This window comes from Mus caroli, chromosome 19, assembly GCF_900094665.2.
Source record: "Mus caroli chromosome 19, CAROLI_EIJ_v1.1, whole genome shotgun sequence".
Classification (NCBI taxonomy): domain Eukaryota; kingdom Metazoa; phylum Chordata; class Mammalia; order Rodentia; family Muridae; genus Mus; species Mus caroli.
In genome coordinates, this window is record NC_034588.1 from 29,932,828 (window position 1) to 29,946,950 (window position 14,123).

General features: G+C 44.1%; 1 long non-coding RNA gene across 5 annotated transcripts; it reads left to right on the top strand.

Annotated features, from left to right (window-relative positions):
* Positions 1 to 7,328: 7,328 nt before the first annotated feature.
* Positions 7,329 to 12,422, top strand: LOC110285625. 5 transcript variants are annotated; one of them, XR_003835529.1, is made up of 5 exons: positions 7,329 to 7,577; positions 7,678 to 7,721; positions 9,660 to 9,698; positions 11,108 to 11,514; positions 12,045 to 12,422. It is a non-coding gene; the product is annotated as an uncharacterized LOC110285625 (long non-coding RNA). The 5 variants fall into 5 exon arrangements; XR_003835530.1 differs by having other exon boundaries at positions 12,228 to 12,422; XR_003835528.1 differs by having other exon boundaries at positions 11,108 to 11,174; positions 11,402 to 12,422.
* Positions 12,423 to 14,123: the final 1,701 nt, after the last annotated feature.

Consider the following 14,123-nt stretch of genomic DNA (forward strand, 5'->3'; position numbering starts at 1 on the left):
ATTATCAGTTTTTAAATGTAAATGTCAATTAGAGAATGAAACAACATTTAAGCATTTATTCCTTGGTCACACTGTCATTTTTGTTTTAAAAAGATTTATTTATGTATGTATATAAGTCCACTTTGCTCTCTTCAGACACTTCAGAAGAGGGCATCAGATCCCATGGTTGTAAGCCACCATGTGGTTCCTGGGAATTGAACTCAGGACCTCTGGAAGAGCAGTCAGTGCTCTTAACCTCTGAGCCATCTCTCCAGCCCTCACACTGTCATTTTAAGCTACGTAGACACTATCGCCTAAGTGCCTATACTGTGATAGATAGGGTAGCTAGTGCTAGACTCAGAAGACCGCTGAGCTATGAGATTTGCATGGTCTATTTCCATACCCACCATTGGCACCTTATGTATGTTCCTTGTTGAGGGAGTCCCAGCAGGAAGAGAAACCCTGTGAATACAATGGGAGGCCCCTCTTCAGTCAGCACATGCAATGTTCCTCTCCTCTCCAGGGCACTTCTATATATAGCCCTGTGCCCCTCAGAATGGCCCATAGTCCCTAGAAGGAACTAGCAGGTATCCATTTGGAAGCCACTAGACTGAAACAGCATCTATCCATCCGTGACACCATGTATCCTCATGACAAATAGGTTCTGAGACAAGTTTCTGTGTCCAGCCTTGCTAAACTCTGGGGAATATTTTAGCTATGGGAAAAGATCACAGGGATGCTGTCTTTGTGAAACTTGATGTCTAGCAGTGTGTGTGTGTGTGTGTGTGTGTGTGTGTATGTGTGTGTGTGTGTGGGGGGGGGTTATTGAATCTAATTATGTGGTCAATGAGTTAAACAGTAGCATGCTAACTATAAAATGAAGGTCTTCATGAGACCACATGGTTAGGAACTGAATTCAGCCCGGAGGCTTGATGAATCCTCTTTGAATATGTGAAAATTTTCTTGGGACCTGAAGGATTTGGGGAGTGAGAAGTGGCAGAGATGGTTTAATCAGGGAGATGAGTATAATCAAGAGTAACTTAACTAGGGTGTGGTCAATTAGGAGTGGTAGAGAGAAATGGGTAGAACCCAGACCTGCAAGACCTTCCATATGTCTAGGAGGAATTTAGTCCTTATCCTTATAGACTGGAGGTCACCTAGACCTTTTAAGAAACTGTATATGATCCCATTTAGATTCCTCCTTTGGGTTTTATGAGATGGCATGTGGCTGCCGATCTTCTGTGTGATTGCCATGTTAGCTCCAACCCCAGTGGAAAACAACTGCAGAAATAAAGTATCACCTTGGTTTTGCTGCTTATGCTCAGGAAATGGGTGCCAGCAAGTTTTGAGAAATAGCTTACCAGGACAGTGAGGACAGAAGCAGTCTAAGAGCTTAGAAGGACTGGATGACAAAGTGCAGAAGGAAAATTTGAATGTTCCAGCTCAAATTGTAATCAGGTCTTGCTCACCACTCTTCTATTATCATTAGCGGTACTCACTATGGCTTGAACTTCTCTACCGCAACTCCTGTTGAAATGTAATCCCCACTGTGCATTATTAAGGGGCTGGAAACTTAATCTAATGGTGGCACTTGGAGGTGAGGCCTTTGGGAGGTAATTAGGATTAGATGAGGTCATGGGCATGGGACCTCTACAGTTGCATTAGTGGTTGAATAAGAAGAGGGAGAGAGACCGAAGCCAGCATGTTTGCTGTGTCTCAGCACGTGAGTCCCTCTGCTGCAGTGTCCAACAGGACAGACCTCAGAAGATGCAGCCCTTCCTTGACTGTCAACCTCAAGAGCTAAGAGCCAAATAAACTTTTATTGTTTGTAAATGACCTAGTCAGTGGTACTCAGTTATAACAACTAGTGGAAATAATGCCAGTAAGAATATAGTACCACTGCTACTGTCTATATAAAACCACAGGGCCCAGTGTTTTCTAGCTGTATATATTTACACATGTGTATGATTAATTTTTGAGACTCTGCCCAAAATGTAGATAGTATTCTCATTGTATTTGATGCACAATGAAAGAGAGATAGATGGAGGTTAAATGCCTTGTCCATAGCTGAGCTGCTAATATTGGAACATGGCTCTGCTTGACTTCAAAGCACTGTGTGTGTTCTTGTCATCATCAGTGCCTGGTCAGTGGAGGCCTGGTGACTTCAGGCTTGAGCATGGGTAAGACAGTATGGCTGGGTGTGGATAAATTCATCACACCTGTGGATGGGTAACCATACTTAGCTAGATGATTCTTACCTAAAACACTGGACAGTACCACTCTCTAACTGCTCCCTCCAATATGTGTTATTCCCAAAAGGCCATGTGTATAATTCCACCTTTTTTTCAGTCCCCTTTCCTTTCTTTAGGTCTTTAGCCTTTCTTGCTTCTCTACAGGCCCATTGGTATCTCTGTTTGGTTGAGCTGAACTGATCCCTCTCTGTAGATGTCAGTTAAGTGGTCTCTGTAGCTGGGCACAGCCTCTGTCATCGGTGAATGATTCTATGTGCAGGTGGCTTCTTCAGGCCCAAGGCAGATACATGTTCTAGGAGTAAACAATCAAGAATATAGCCACGACCAAATGGAGTCTTTATCGTAGTAAGATGGACAGACAATAAAGCAAGACTTAAAATCCATAGTGTGTTTAACGACAGCACGGACTAAAGAGGAAAACGAGAGAGTGTTAGGAAGTCAGAATGGGTGGCATCTGAGCTGGAGACCCACAGGAAGGGAAGAAGAGTGAGGACGCACTGCAGACCTGCGTGGGAGCCATGGGAAAGCTTGGTCATGGAAAGTCAGGGAGGCAGTGTGAAGTAGTTGAATGTGTGTGTGTGTGTATATATATATATATATATATATATATATATATATGCATGTACACACACACACACACACACACACTTATATTTGATTCAAAGTTTCAGGTAGCCTAGGCTAGCCTAGATCTCACTATGTAGCTGAGGATGTCCTTGGATGTCTGATCCTTCTGCCTCTACCTCTCAAGTGTCTGGAATCACAGGTGTGTGGCAAAACGTTGAGCTGGTTCTATAGCTATTCTGAGAAAGAGAGAGTGTTTAGGAATTCGTGATGAGTTAACAAAAAATAGGCCATTTGGGCATAGTATTCTTTTCCCATCCAGAAGTTATTTTAGCTGTCCTTTAGGCATGTGTAACAAGCCATCTCGGTCATTCGTTGTCCTGGGTACTTCCTGTATTCTTTTAAATGATATTTTAATTTTTCAAATTGTTCAAGGAAGATGCCACTCTAGCCCTTCTTGTACAACATCACACAGAGCAAAATGAACATCCCTATTTGTGCCTCTGTAGTTCTTTTTCCAAAAGAGTTCATCCTTATAATGTTTTGACTTTCTTTCTGTGCCTTTACATGGCATTCATATAGTCTAAAGCTGAGGAGTTAGTTTTATTTATATGAAAATGAAGGCATGCTCTCAAACTGATTTTTTTTTTTTAATACAAATATCTTGAAGATCTTTCCATATCAGAACACTGAGACCCACTTCCTTCTGCTAAATTGCCCAGGGAGTCCTTCAAAAATGTATCTGACTCATTTCACTTCTCTCTTCCCTAATCACTCCCTGAATTAGGGAATCAAAGACAGACACCCACACATATGCCCTAGGCAGAGTCTCTTTTCCAGAAAACATCCACAAGATGACATTTAAGGGTTCGGAGAATGAGCTTAACATGCAGTGTCACCTCCCTGAAGTGGCTTTCCTGTTCTGGCAGGGTCACGGCTGCCTTGATCATTTTTGTTTGCAAGTGCCTCTGCTGTGTTAAACTCTCGGCATGTCTCCCATGTCCCCCTCACTAGCCAAAGTTAGAGAGCCCAGCGCAGCAGGATGACCTGGCCTTGGATGGTAAGCAAGCACAGTGACCAAACCCGAAGGGAAGTGGGTACGGAGACAAGAGTGAGGGCTGTGAATGGAGCAGGGTCACTCTGCATGCATGTCTCTCTGCCCCTCCAACCCCCGACTTGTTAGATCATAGCATTTATTGTTATTTGTTGTAAATTCATATAAACAGTACAGGAAATCACAGAGACTAGTTATATAATACATATTATGTAATTAACTATTTTTTGTATTATGTAATTATGTACTGTATTAACTCTGTGCATTGTGAGATGTAAAAAGAGTCAACTGTTAAGCACCAGAGAGCATCCACCTCCAAGCGTTATTTTGATGGTTATAAGAGTGTTCTAGCTGTCCTGGAACTCACTTTGTAGACCAGGCTGGCCTCGAACTCAGAAATCCGCCTGCCTCTGCCTCCCGAGTGCTGGGATTAAAGGCGTGCGCCACCACGCCCAGCTTACAAGAGTGTTCTAAAGTTCCCCAGTATATCCAGCTTACCCTGTCCTGAAGGAGCAAGCTTGCTAACTCTTACATGGTTGCCACAGGGCAAACTAGTCGCTTTGCTCACTTCTTCCCTCTTTTTCTTGACTACACCCTAGGACAGGCAGGAGGAAGCAGCAGACACAGCCTACTGGAAAACCACCCGCAGGCAGGGTTGTGCTTTGCAGTGGTTCACTCTAGTGAATGGAGGATGTTTTCAAGCACTGAGGCCAGGCTTGAAATTCATCAGCTTTAGTTCACTCTGTCCTACCGCACTCACGTGAAGGCATAACTATGCCTGTCTCTTGTATTTGTTCGTCTATTTTCAGTGAAAGGCAGGTACCATGCCCCTCACTGAACAGCATGGTGGAGAGCAACAGAGACTCAAAACAAGGATAAAGGGCTTTTCAGTTGGATCCGTGTACTGGAGATAGACACAGATAATGGGTAGGAGGAACTGGGCCACAGACACATTGGAACTCAGAGGTTCACAGCACAGCTGTGTGTGCTATTTATCTTGGTATCTAGTATGCTCTTCCTCTCCGCTGTTGCTGCAGAGTGAAGCACAGTTCTCCAGCCTTTGTTGAAAAAAAAAAAAAAAGACAGTATTAGACTTAGTATTGCTTTTGAGGATGCAAAAAAGCCTGTTTTGCTCAGTTATGATCCATACTATTTATAAAATGTGGGAATATTGCTATGAGATGGGAGTTTGAGGAGATATTAGACAAAGTGCTTCCCCTTCAAGAACCTATAATCTAGTGGCAGGGGCAGACTGTGCAAGAAAACAGGCAGCAAATGGTGTCTACTGAATGAGCCAAAAGTGGAATATATGGTAGAGGTGCTCAGTGGAGGAGACCGGTTCATACCCAGACGTGAACAGGAGATAGTCTTGTGAAAAAAGAATTGAGTGTGTAACTTAAAGGGAGCTGAAGTTAAAGGCAGTAGAGATGAGAGAAACAGAGGTCTGGGAATGCTGGGTAGATGAGAGATGTGAAAGAAGGATTGCTGTAAAGGAAGAATAGAAAAGCAAGAATGTACGAGGGAAGAGAGGAGAGTCCACAGACATTGCCCACCTGTGAAGACAGTTTTATTGGGGATGAGGGGAGAGGAAGATGCCAACTGACTGAGGTAGGCATTCGTGGAAATGTTTGGGAAACACAATTTTGGGGGACTTGCTAAATTGAAAACCTAGAACCCATATGGGTTTGTCTAGATTGAGGGTAGCTGAGATTGGAGTGACATATCTGAAGCCCATGATGTGACTGACTGAGCTCTTCAAAGAAACTGTAGTCTGACTGTTGTTCCTGCTTACATCCGGAAGTGGATGGAGGAGTTAGACATGTCCAGAGACCAGGACTGCTGGTCTGAGTGGCCTCAGTTGGCTGAAAATGGAGAAATTTCACACACTGGAGCACATTCCCTTTCAAGACTGCCTCACCAAAGCTAAGAATGAGCCTGGAGAAGCAGCCCCTGAACATGGCAGCTGAGCGTTGTCAAGAACACCACTCAACAGGATGGGAGCAGGTGCATTGAAATAAGTACAGGACTTAAGACTAGTGGATTTTAAATGTCAATGTGCATTTTAATCAACTGCAGGGATTAAAAAAAAAACCTCACACATTCCTAGGTTCCTTATCATGAAGAAGAAAGAGGAGAAAGAGAAGGAGGAGGAGAAGGAGACAATGACTAAGAAGATAAAGGGCACTCGCCAACTCAGGTATAGGAAATATTAGAAAGCCATCGTACACACACACACACACACACACACACACACACACACACACACACGACCACACGACCACGGGAGAGAGAGGGCAGGGTGGAAGGAGACAAAGGCAAGTCACCCAGCAATGCCATCCTCATGCTACCTGGGAACCCAGGTTATGAAAGTTCGGAATTATGAAATGGCACAGGTTGTGCAGTTACACGCAAGCTTATCTTTTGAAAGTGTCTATTTCCTAGTTTCTGTGGGGATGCACTCTGCCTGAGCCTTCAGGAGGCTGGAGTGAAGAGGAAGGAGCCACTCACAGCTGTTTCAGCACCCTTGCAAGTCATGCTGATAGTGGAGGGGACACCCCAAGGCCTTGGCGTTCCAACCACTACCATGTTGCGGCAGGAAATGTCAGGTCACAAATCACAAACCCCACTTCTCAGCAACTACTTGTCTGGGCGCTGTCTGAGATCTCTGGTCTGAAACCTCCTCCTTCTACTCTCTTGCCTGTGACCTGGGGACTGCACTGTCCTACTGCCTTTGCAGATTATCTTTGCATCTTGTGTGCTCTTATAAAAGCACTTATCTCAGTGGTCTAGGCAGTGAGTAATAATCTCTGCTGCCTCTGAAATTCATACCATGATTATTTTATCTAGCATCTTTCTGTGGAATGTCCCTTTGTCAAATTTCTACTGAAACAATTCTCAATTAAGTAATATATTCTTACTTGGAGACAAGAAAAACAGCATGACTAGTAATGGTACCCATTATGTGCTGGGCACTGTTATAAATATTTTACATATATCTTAGATACTTCAACCTTGGAATACCTCAATGATACAGTTATTATGGTCCTCTTTAGCATCTTCCTTGTTCTGCTCCCATTAAAACTCCACTATATGGGCCCCCTAAAGTTCTCTAGGAGCTGCTGTGATCTCATAGAGCATGTTAATCAGTTCTACATGCCCATGCCCCAGAGTTTGAGATACAAGAAGGCTATTCATCATTCATCAGTCAACCCAAATATTGCATTCCTCTGTAGTCATGCCTATGGTGTTGGGTTTTTTGTTTGTTTGTTTTTGTTTTTGTTTTTTTGAGACAAAACAGAGATGTGGACGCACACGATCCCAGGAGGGGACATTCCCAAGGAGACAGACCGGGCACATTTGGAGTGATCCACTCCTGGTAGACAAAGTTTAAGAGGTGTATCCTAACTCAGTGAGTTGAGCAAGACATTAACCTTTGAGCCGAGGTTTATCCTGGGGTGTAGGGTAAAACCCATGAGCTTTCAGACTCAGCAAGGGAGGAAGGTCTAGCTCCTGGTGCTTGGCCCCAGGGGCTAGTGAGTGTGCTTCTGTTTTCCTCAAGGAGGAAAGCTGGGCCAAGGGTGTGTCTCCAGTGACCACCCACCTAGTGATAGTGCCTTTCTCACCAAGCAGGTGCAGTGTGAACTCTGAACTGACAGACTGACGGACTGACGGAGGAGCCTCTCTCCCAACTTGCTGGCAGAGCGAATACTGGACAGAGGTGGCGATAGGTAAGAGATTTACTATGCTGACCCCCAGTCTACGAAGTTGGGGAGAAGAATGCCTACTTCACTGAATTGTTGCGATAGTAAACAAGTTGTTTCCTTGCAGCAGGTGGTGGGAAGACACTGATGGTTGAGGCGTAGTCAGGCCAGGTACTGTTTTCACACCAGTGGTTTTTAACTGGCGAGTGATCTTGCTTCCTCACTGGGTACACTGGGCAATATCTGAATACACACACACACACATATATATGTATGTGTATATATATATATATATATATATATATATATATATTACTATAGATTAAGTGCACTGTTGCTGTCTTCAGACACACCAGAAGAGGGCGTCAGATCTCATTACAGGTGATTGTGAGCCTCCATGTGGTTGCTGGGATTTGAACTCAGGACCTTCAGAAGAGTAGTCAGTGCTCTTACTCACTGAGCCATCTCACCAGCCCCCTGAATATATATTTTCAATTGTCAGTATTTGAAGAGTTTACAGCCAGCATGGAGTGCCTAGAGGCCAATGGTGTTGTTGAATGTTCTGTAACACACAGGCATGCTCTCTACAACACGGAATTATCTGACTCACTGCTTTTAAGTCTGTATTGGAAACTTTGTTTTATTAATATGCTAATGCAAAACCCCTTATAAAAAAACCCCTTCTGAGCTATTTACTTGTCATTATTTACCTCTTTTAGGTCAGGGGACACTAACTCACCAAAACATGAACATGAGAAAAACGCTGGGATTTGGCCTCTGGCTGTTCTGCTCCTCCAGAGGTGTTTAAGTCATGAGTTTGGGTAGACTTCTGTGGGCGAGGGTCAGTAGTCAGTACTACATGTGGAATATATTAAGAAGCGCCCCCGCCAGTGATTTGTAAGATCCAGGCATCAACATGACTCAAAGAACAAATTAGACACACAGCTTCCACAGCCCACTCCTAGTCTTTCTAGTGCATGGTGATGTGATCCAGGCTCTTCATCTGCCCTTGAGAAAGTATCTGTACATATAGTGACAGTGCGATGCCACACGTACAGTCTTCCAGATAACTTTCCACATCTCAGGATATGTTGGGCTGCTGTTTCAGGTATAGAATTCTGGCGCAGAAGCCTCTGGGGCCTAGGTTCAGTGCTTCCTGGGACCCATGTCTGTTGTTTGTAGATTCTCACTTCTATAGTAAGAGAATGCATACAGCTGACTACTAGCCCAGTGTACTGGCTATTTTTGTGTCAACTTGACACAGCTGGAGTTATCACAGAGAAAGGAGCTTCAGTTGAGGAAATGCCTCCATGAGATCCAACTGTAAGGCATTTTCTCAATTAGTGATCAAGGGGGAAAGGCCCCTTGTGGGTGGGACCATCCCTGGGCTGGTAGTCTTGGGTTCTATAAGAGAGTAGGCTGAGCAAGCCGGGAGAGGCAAGCCAGTAAAGAACATCCCTCCATGGCTTCTGTATCAGCTCCTGCTCCCTGACCTGTCTGAGTTCCAGTCCTGACTTCCTTTGGTGATGAACAGCAGCATGGAAGTGTAAGCAGAATAAACCCTTTCCTCCCCAACTTGCTTCTTGGTCATGATGTTTGTGCAGGAATAGAAACCCTGACTAAGACACCCAGCAACTTCATGGGCCAATTCTGGACTTATGGTCCTTTCCGTTACAATGTGTATGATGCTAAGAGAAATAAAGAATGCTGTAAAATAGTCTACTGCTTATTCCTGAGTTTACTGAGCACTGATCTATGGCAGGAACACAAATTTCTTTGTTAGAGTCACAAAAAATCAATGGCCCTATCAGGACCCTCCAGCACTCAGGGGTTTCCAATTCCTTTAGCGTCACAGCCTGTTCCCCTTGCCTGACTGCACGCTTTTCTTCTATACCCCTTGTCTACTCCCATTGCTCACGTTTAGCTGCAGCTTTAGGCTTTACTCAAAGCCTCCGCTCTCCGTCAACCACACATGTAACTCTTACTCATTCTCCAAAGCCTACTCCGAATCTCGTTCCCTCAGTGGTTGCCTCCATGAACTGCCTTATCTAGAATGGCATCTCCAGTCCCATGGTCTGACAGAATCTAACATCACCCTTCCTTCCACAGGTCTGGCTTCACACATGGACTCATCTTTACCCATATCTGGTAGGAGAATAGAAGCTGCAATCTCTTTGTGCATGAGCCATCTTTCTTGGATAAGTGTAGCTACCACCCCTCATCAAAGCATCCTAGAAAATCACAATGGAACACAATTCGATCCCGGGGGGGCCCAGGCCCTAATGACTACATCTACATCACGGCTCTTAATCTATGGCTCAAGGAATATTGTGGAAGAGGGGCAGGAGAGATTTTAAGAGCCAGAACACTAGGAAAGTTTCTTCAGATCAGTATCTTATAGAAATGGATGTATGAACCAGACCTGAGACATGGCACTACCAATGGTAACAAAATGCTCGCAGTCAACCATTGGACTGAGCACGGGGATCCCAATGGAGGAGTTAGGGAAAGGACCGAAGGAGCTGAAGGAGTTTGCAACCCCATAGGAAGAATAACAATATCAACCAACCAGACCCCCACACTCCCAGAGCTCTCAGGGACTTAACCACCAACCAAAGAATACACATGGAGGGACCCATCGCTCCAGCTGCATATGTAGCATCTTGTTGGGCATCAATGGGAGGAGAGGCCCTTGGTTCTCTGAAGGCTCAACGCCCCAGTGTAGGGGAATGTGTGGGTGCATGGGAGAGTTCCCTCATAGAAGCAGGGGGGGATGGGATAGGGGGTTTGTGGAGGGGAAACTGGGAAAGGGGATTACACTTGAAATGTAAATAAATAAATATCCAAAGGTGGAAGAGGGAAATTTCATGGGGTCATAACCGTAGACAAAGAAGCAGTGACTGCTGAAAGAGGAAGACTTAGCTTTTCTCCGAGAGGAGCCACCTTATTGATTGTCCTAAGCAAAGTAATCAGTTTTCAAACCATATACACACAGATCAGAAAAGCAGACTCAGGCAGATTTTATTTATATATTCATGTAAACAGATACACACACACACACACACACACTAATCAAAGAGATAGAGGCTATCAACTTGAGAGTGAGGGGTGGGCATGGGGACAGCTGGAAAGGGGGTATGTGGGAGGAGCTGGAGGAGGTAAAGGGAGGTGGAAGTGGTGTAATTCTATTTCAATTAAAAAACAAATTAAAAGGATGTAATCAGCCTGAGAGACATGGTAGACAGAGACAGGAAGCAGACATGCCTCTGACAGCTGTAGCTTTCAGTTCCCGTGCTAGGTCTCAGAGCCCAGACCCAGGCTTTATGCCTGGCTTACCCACTTGGACCAAGTGTGACTTCTCAGAATAGCCTGAACCCACAGCGGCTCTTGTTATTCTCTGTTTGGCAATAGTTCCAAGAATTTCTGAGTTTGTCCTTCAGTGATTCTTCCCAGAGTCCTGTTTGCTGGAGAGAAGGGGGGCTGGTGGCCGCAGCATGGGCTTACCGAGTGCCTCCTGTGTGCTGGACCATTGTGCCGAGTGCTGTCCTTGCATCTAGGGTAGCCCTTGATACCTACATATGGACTGAAATGTTGCGGTAGCTCCATTTAACGTGAAGAAATGTGGTATGTGTGTGTGAGAGAGAATTCTGTGTTCATGGTGGTATCCAGGACTGCCTCTTTCTACTACTCTAATTTTGAATCTTTCTATGCAAGGGTTGGTTATAAAAATAAAGGGTGGGCCAGTGAGATGATTCTTTAAGTAAATGCTTGCTGCTCAATGGTAAGAATCTCATTTAGAGTCCCAGAATCCATGTAAAGCTGGGTTTGGGAGCATGGGTCTGTCATCCTAGTGCTGTTGTGCCGAAGTCAGAGGAAGGAGAATCCCCAGAAGGTCATGGGCCAGCTATACTGCTATGTGCAGTGCTAGCCATTGAAGAGTCGCTGCCTTAATCAAGATAGAAAGGTGAGTTTGTTCTCTGACTCCTACACGCACGTACACCGTGACATGTATGTGTCCAAGCTCACTCACAAACACACTTAAGTCTGAAGAACAGTGAAGTCTTTCTGATATTCATATGACCCCTGGAATTGATGTTCACTTTGTGAGAAGTTTTCCATCCAAGGGAGGATGGTTTTAGAAACGCCATGATTCCAGCTGGAAAGATCTTCAGTCATAGTCAGATTTTAAAGATTTTTAAATGATGGTTCTTTGGTCCTAATTGTATTCAGTCCTTAAAGGCTATCTCGGGGCAGCTGATCAGAGGGGATGTGGGAGATCCATTCGGGACAGCATTTTTCTAGGAATGCTAGAGGGTGAGAGCCTTCCTGAGAAATTTCACAGTGGCAATAAATAATCCTGTTAGCTGTATTTCAAGGCAGCCAGTGAAATCTTTTCTTCTGGGAACATGATCTCTACTCTGTATTTGTCACTTTTACTGACCCAAGTGGCCCAAAAGGTCTGATGTTGACAATATTTGCCATTTCTACTCCTAGGTGGGTCTCCAGTGGTGTAGAGCGGCCTCTTACGGGGAATGGTCATGTGACCCAGAGAGATGGGATGTGTCCACGGCCAGAGATCCAGGCTGTCCTGGTTTTTAAATGTGTCTGTTTGAAGGGCCAACCTGTTGGGGACAGTGGCACCATAGTTTTCAAGTCTGCCTTCTTCTCTTTTCATAGAAACTGAGACTTCGAGAAGCATGAACTGAGACGAAATATGCCAACATTTTGGTGGCAAAAAGAAATGCAAGGAAAAACCAACAACAACAAAAAACCCCCAAAACCCCAGCTCTCTTGATGTGCCCTAAAATTGTAACTTTTCTTTGGAGGCAATTATAATTTTTATGTCAGTTCTCATTAAAATAATAGCAGGCACATTGGCAATGCAACTTTGTTAAAGGTGGATGAATCCCCAAGGGAGAAAATGAATGGTTCTGTGAAGCCCAAAGAGAATTCCCTGTGTCTAAATCCTCCCAGCCTTTTGCGATGCAGGTCCTGAAGGGTGCTTCATATTTAAAGCCTTTGTTAATAATGTGAAATATCAAGTCTCTTCTATTCCTTTTAAATCTTTTCATTTTAACATGGAATAAGCCTCCTCATACCTTCACAGTTAAGATTCTCAGAATTATGCTGGGAAAATGTAATTTTGCTTACATTTCCTTCAGAATCTGCTAATGTAAAATTGAACTTTACAAAAAAGATATCAGACTGTAGGAGAAATTGAGTTATTATTTCCGTTCCTCGGAAGATTAACGCAGTGAAAGAACACTGTCCTTCCTGGATGCTCTGTTAAATATATAATCCTTTCATCTCATTTATCTTTTAGTCCAAAGACAATGTTGTGGATTATGTGATGTAAGTTCTGTTTCAATGAAGAATTAATTTTAATTAATTATTCATGCAAAAGACATCTAGCTATATACCCACTAGATAGAGATTTAGCTCTTTTAAATCTAGGAATGATTGGCTTTAATGAATGTTGATTTAATAAGTCAACTCTGTATGTTTTTTTATGTCACTAGAAGCAGGATCCAGCAGTATTTCTCCCTTATAGCCTCTAGTGTCAAGAATGTCAAATGGTCTAAGATGGCTGCTAGAGTTCCACTTGTAGTGAGTTCTGTTAGGAGACAGAGAGATAGCCCACTGAAAGACCTAACAGTAACGCCTTTCATCCCATTGTCTGGTCCTATGTGATGTAAAATATACTATAATGTTGTGTATAATAGTGCAATAATCCTTTTAAACTCTGTATATTGCCTAAGACTGTTTTGGTAGTGAGTAAGGGAAAGCAGGATTGTCTCTGTCAGAGGTCTGTATTTTAGACTGACTAGCTAGAATCTGAGGAAGGAATGAAATAGTGTGTGTGTGTGTGTACCACACATTTACAGGAATCTGCTGCCATCAGAAGAGGGCATCAGATCCTCTAGACTTGGTTATATATGGTTTTGAATCATCATGTGAGTGCTGGGAACTGAACCCAGGCCCTCTGTGAGGGTAGCAAGCACTCTTACTGTTGATCCAACTTTCTAGCACTGCCCCCTCCCCAGCATACCTTTCTGGCTCACATGATGCAGCTTTCCTCCAATGATGACTACTACCTTTGACAATTTCTGCTCAGCCTGTGGCTTTGGGGATGCTAATATGAGGGAAGATACCTAGAGAGAGGTTCCTGGGGATTTTCATTGGCCAGGTTGGCGCTAGCCTCTGGCACTTTCAAAAGTAAGCACAGCATCTTTTCCAGCTACAGCAGTCTAGGAAGGACCACACGGTGATGAGTTTTCTAACTGAGTTATATTTACAAAGTGTTGGATTCAATGCAATGAAGCAAAATGGCAGCCTACTCTCAGAGCCATCCATCAGTGGTTACTCAGTGCTCCATTACTGGGTCAGATGCTGGAGGAACCAACTTTAAAATGTATCCAGGGCAAGAGAGATGGCTCAACATTTAAGAGTACTTCCTGTAATTCCAGATCCACAGGACCTGACACTCTTTTCTGGTCTTTGTGGACACTGAATGAGTACCCACGCACCCACTGCCTATCCTTCCAAGCCCCTCTCCTGAGAGAGAGAGAGAGA